Source organism: Microcebus murinus, chromosome 8 (genome assembly GCF_040939455.1).
Source record: "Microcebus murinus isolate Inina chromosome 8, M.murinus_Inina_mat1.0, whole genome shotgun sequence".
In the NCBI taxonomy this organism is placed as follows: domain Eukaryota; kingdom Metazoa; phylum Chordata; class Mammalia; order Primates; family Cheirogaleidae; genus Microcebus; species Microcebus murinus.
Genome location: NC_134111.1, coordinates 66,710,469 through 66,716,756, shown reverse-complemented (window position 1 = coordinate 66,716,756; position 6,288 = coordinate 66,710,469).

The following is a 6,288-nucleotide window of genomic DNA, read 5'->3' as shown; positions in this document are numbered from 1 at the left end:
CACTCCTTCTTCCATTTCCCTGATTTAATCTTCCACACAGGGCACCATCAAGCATGCTCACATACCTTTTTATCGCCTGCGTCTCCGCTTGAGAATGTAGGATTCCTGAAAGCTCCTGAATGCAAGAATGTAAGCTCCTGAAAGCAAGATTTTTCACTCTGGTGTTCATGACCGTGTCCACAATCCCTAGACCAATTCCTGCCCTTTCAGAAACTCAAAAAGGAATGTTCAATGAAATCGTTTTTTTCTTAGTCATTTCAGGATCTCAATCCAGTTATTTCAAGGTTCTGGGCCTTCCTCACTTTTCCCTGGGGGCCACCCAACTTGTTTCTAAACAAAACAGCCAGACAGGGTTCCTTGTAGAAAGCTTTTTGTCAAGAGAGGGTACAAACCTGGCCTTGGCTGACTCACCTTAGGCCAATAAAGCCAGTAATGGCTCCTTGGCTTATCTTGGGACAAGATGTAGCAAGGAAAATGTGACCTTTCAGTAACTAAGTGCTCTAGAGTAGTGGCCTCCAAATAAGGGGCACATAATGCAGGAGTTCTAAATACACACACACACACACACACACATTATTATTTCTATTTCTATTCTATCTAAAGAAAAATAGCAAAGTAGTTAGCGTCACTATTATTGTGCATACTAATTGGCCCTGGCACCCTGCCTTGTTCTGTATATCAAGTGACCATGAGCACATCAATTCCTAGTGTCTTGAGGGAGGATGAGGGCATCACAAAGTCGGCAGTGGTGCCCACATTATTTGTTGGCCTTCAGCGTATTGGGACATGATGGAGTTAACCCATGCCTGGTAGAGCAGCCAGGTTCATCTGAAATTAAACTTGCTGATGTGGCTTTTTAGTAAGGAAATCAGCCCCTACAAATTAATGTGGCACCATGCACCAACCATCAGAGAAAGCAAGCTAAAGTCTGAGCAAACAGATAAATCCTCCTGTTTTACCTGACCAGCACTGCAGCCACTTTCAACAGTATTATGTTATCCTGTTTTTAGCTAAATGGATCTGCAAACATGAGTTAAAGAAGTTGCCACAAAGCAAACATGGATCAAAGAGGATGCTGAGAAGATAAGCAGGAGTAAATTAGATAATGGCAGCAGTGACACTTACAGGAGAACTCTGACTTGGCCACGTGCAGACAGAAACAAGGAGAGTCTAACCCAGAGGCTCCCAAACTTTCTTGGATCATAATGTTCTTGGTGTTTCAGTAGCGTTTTCAGAGCACCCGCAGACAAAAGATTTTTAAGATACCCAAGGGTTTCATTTATTGAGTAATTAGGTTCAAAGGGCCAAATATCTGTTTCCTAACAACTTAGTTGCCATTTGAAAAAATAATACACATAAATTGAAAAAAAAATTATTGTATTCTTTAACAACGACACTAATAAGATATGTGGACCTGTTGGGGACTGCACAGGTTCTCAAACCTTAGAATCAAATTGAACACAACACCCTCATTTCCTGTTCCTGTACATTGATTTCAAGAGACACTTGCTTTCTATCCCAGCAACCAGAAACACCTAGCACTGCAAATACATGCCATCGCTGAAAATATTAAAGTGCAACCTAATGGGAACTACCTTGTGCCAGTAATTCATGTCCTGTCTGATAGATGTTGAGTATTGCTGTTTCACTCAGAAATTTAAAATATCTCACTTAATCCCTGTGAGTTTGCTGCAGCACCCTTAGAAAAATGCCTGAGTCCAAGTCTAGAGCAGAAGATACATAAGATAAGACTAAAAAATGTTCTCGAACCAAATTAGAGGAGGAGAAATCTATTAAATACTACTAGAGTCATATAAAAAAAATTCTGAAGCCAACTTAAAGAGGTTCTTATTGGCCAAATTTAAGCATCGTAAGAATAATAGCATTAATAGATTAAAACACATCAATATGTTTAAATTCGTGTGCTCATAATGATGCTTTAAAAATTTTATCAGTCACCTTCTAGATACATTGTGTCATTATTTTGAAACTGGTAGATAAAGGAAAATAATCTGGCATTTGTCCTACCTTTCTTATATGGACTGGACCACCGGGTAGCCAAATAGTGGTTGTCAGGTATTTCTCTTTATACATGACTTTCAGCTAACTAATAAACAAAGAAGGCATGATACAGTATTAGAAAATTACCACTTTGCAACCTCTGAAAAATTCCAAAATATAAGCATTGATTATAAGTGGCTGCTGACATCCCCAAAAAAGAGAGACATCCAGACACTACCTTCCTGCTGAGAGACGAATGCACCACCACCTATGAAGTGACCATGTGGAAAAAAATCAAACCATGAATCCAATCGATCTTTAAGCTCCAACTACCATCTTCAGGAAAAACAGAAGACAATAGAATAAGTTAAAGAACATCACAGAGATGCAATCCATAAATGCAGTTTGAGGAAACTCTAAAACCCAGTGTCCTTAACAAATAAATTGCAAGTAAAAAAAAAGAAAAAAGACAGAGAGTGAAAGAAATATCATGACCATTTAGAGTGTGGTAAAGGTGACATATCAAATCTTTAAGGAAAAGATGGAACACAACACATAGTACTACTATCACTGACAGGCATTTGAAAAAATAAACTAGGCACTTATACTAAAATAAACTCTAAAAAACAAAGGATTTAAAGAATTTAAAAATCAATGTCCTAGAACTATCCATGAGTGATTTGTTTTTAATGATATTGGCATAGAGAGGATCTTTCTAAGCAAAGTGTTAAAGACAAAATTTATAATACAAAGTATTGATAATTTTGACTACACACAGGTTTTAAACTTTTGTGGGGAAAAACATACCACAAAAAATGTTAAAAGATAGACAACAAATTGAAGAAAAATATTTGTAACATATATATCAGGACATGAGGTAATATCTTTTAACATGTAAAGAACTTAAAGAACTCTTAAAAATTAGTATAGAAAAACAAGAAACACTCTAATAAAAAAGTGTATGAAGACACGAGGCATCAGTTCCCAGAAAAATAAATACAAGGAGATTTATTGCAGCTTTTTTCACAATAAATAAATTTTCGAGACACATAGATTAAAATGAAATTAAAAGATATATAAATCAATCACAATGTATGGACATTATTTGAATCACAGAATCAAAGGAATGAAAGGAATGATATGTATGAAAGAATTGGAATTGGAACAGTGACTGACTATTTCATGATGATAAAACATTAGTGTTAATTTTTTTGGCCTGATAGCGTTTATGTTTTTAAAAGTCCTTATCTTTTAGAAAGTTATGCTGAATATTTATAGATGAAATTATATGATATCTGAGGTTCCCTACAAAATAAATAAGGACAGAAATGTGTAGATGAGGTAGGAATGGCCAGGGATTGACAGTGGGATTGGGTGTTGAATGCATGTTGGTGCATGAAATTATCCTATCTACTTTACTGTACTCTCAAACTTCTAATAATAACTCCATAATAAAATGGAGTTTTTTGTTTTGTAAATATATAAATAAAATCAAAAGAGGAGACAGGATAACCTGATTTAATTTTAAGGGTACAAGCTTCAGAGTCAATTGTCTATATTCAAATTTTAGCTCCATGGAAAATTACCTAAACAGACTCTTTCTCAGGTTTCTTATCTATACATTGGAGAAAATAATAATACTCACATCACTGGACTGTCATAAAGACGGTTTTGTGATAAGATCTAAAACTTGCCGAACATAATGCCAGTGACTTTGATTTCAGAAAATCATGACATCCAAGTAATTCCCCTTATTACATACAGTATTGGTTCTAAATTTTCCCCATGTCATACCTATCAGTACAAGGAAGTAGCCTCTCAGAATCTTGGGACAGGAGATGATGTTTTAAAATTCCACAGGGAGAGTCTGGTTTGCTTGCCACAGAGGACCCTGCTCCTGCAGATCATTATTCAAGAGGCCAATATGGCGAGCAACCAACTTGCCAGCCATGTGAGTCAGCCACTTGCAAGCAGAGCATCCACTGCTGGGTAAGTTTTCATGTGCCTGCTGCAAGGGTGAACAGCTGACTCAACCTCAAGGGAAACCTAAAGCCAGTACCACCCAGCCAAGCCACATTCCTGATCCACAAAAATAATAGGTGATGTGACGAGTAATAAATGCTTATCGTTATTTAGAGCCATAGAGTTTGGGATAATTTTTTGCACAAAAATAGATAAGCAATACGCCTATAAAGATATGTGAACATTCAAATTCACTGAAAAATAAGAAGTAAAAAATATAAAAGTATAAAAATAAAAAATAAAAATAAATTCAGCTATAAAATGCTCCCCTGCTTTTCATAATTCTCAGAAAAATATTCTGGAATGAACGTCAAAGAACTTCCTCTGCAAAAATCAGTGCTGGACATGGGTAACATGTGGACCAATTAGCACAGCACATTAAGTGTGCGCCCCAACATCTTGCTCTCTTGGGATATATAATAATATATTGTAAGATAATATAATTCACTTATTTTAAAACAGGCTATGTTCTTAAAAAATAAATATTTGATTAAAAGATATCATATGTAAAGCCTAAGATGTGAATACAGATTGTCTGCAACAAACTGTTCCTCGAGACATGTGAATTTTTGGTTTGTGGTCAGTATGTTTTTCTCAAGTGATCCTAGTATTTTTGTTGTAACCATTTGGCAATACTATTTTCAAACATACATTGGAAATTCTAGCATGAAATCTTGTATGGTGCTATGCAAATAAGATAAGGGGTAGTTAAAGCTATAAACTATAATTGATGAAGACTTTAGTTGAACAGAAGGTCTTCTATTTGCCAAGCACTGTGCTAGATGCTTGAAACAGAAAACTCATGCAAGTGTGGATTTTTTAAAAAAACTCAGAGTCTGAGAATCCTTTTCAAGTAGTAAATGATTGATACCAGGGACTGATCAATTCAAGAAGGATGGGAAGAGGACAAGAATGAAAATCATGGGACACAGGGAAGTAAAATGATCAAAGAAAACAGAGACCACCCAATAGTTACAAGACTTTACTGCTGAAAAGAGATTAGAGATTCACCTAACAGCATCACAATGTCCATTACTTTTTTATTTTCTCTAATATAATTATTATATTAATTGTTGAGTAAACTCAAATCTCATTCGGTAAGGTGGGTTCTATCATTATCCCCAGTGCTTTTGATAACCACATAAACTTTACTTGGAAAATATTTATACAGAAATATATATAATAAGTCACATTTTAATTATGTTTTTTAACTTTTAGAATTTAAAAAAAGAACTATTTATTAGATGCACATATCCTAAACCCACTAATTCCCCTTCTAAGGAGATACCTAGAGAAAAATCATGCACATATGCACATTTGCACATGAATATATGTAGAGGATACTCTTTGCTCCTTTGCTTATGATGGGTAATATTAGAAACATTAATGGGAGAATAAAGCATGATTTCTTTCACTGCTCTTCATTTCAGCATTTGCTGTGTTGTTCTTTTTTTTTTTTTAGTTTAGTTTTCAAATTATCTTTAGATTTAATTTATCTAGCTCTAGAGGAAAAATTATTTGCTATTTCTGTTGGGCTAGCTCAAATTTATATATTAACTTGAGAGAATTGACATTTCTACAAGATTAAGCCATTCTCTCCAGGAACACAGAATGTCTTTCCACTTGCTTAAGTTTTCTGTTTTTTGTTTTTATGGTTGTTGTTATTTTTTTTCCAAAGAGTCATCCATCTCTCACTCTCAGACCACTGGTGTGGGTGGCGCTGAGCCTAATCTGATCGAGGAGAAAGAGTTGGCATATGACCCAGGCTCTGTCAATCAGAGTAACAGAGTTGGATTAAGGAATGGATATATGTGCCAATCTGGAGCAATGAGCATCAGCTTGAGAACTGTTTCTGGATCTATTAGGAAAGAAAGATACTTTTTCTACTGGTGTTGCTAAGGTAATAGAATATAAGCCTTCAGTTGTCTGGAAAGAGCCTAAAAATAAAGCCAACACCAAGAAAAAAATCAAGTCAAGTCATGGAGTGAGCCAGGTTCCTGACAACAATCATTGCATAGCAGGACCCAGTTTTGCCTGATCATATACTCTGGGGTCAATGCATTTATTTTCTTTGTTTAAACCAGTTCAAGTTGAATTGTTATTACTTACAACTGAAATAGGCAACATGACAAGTATAATATTTATTTTTTTTTATTTTGGAATTCCATGTAGAACATGATCCCATCATCATAGAATCATTTCTGTGATACCTTGGTCACTCTCATCTCACTTTATCCAGATCAAAGCCTTAAGATATGGGACGGA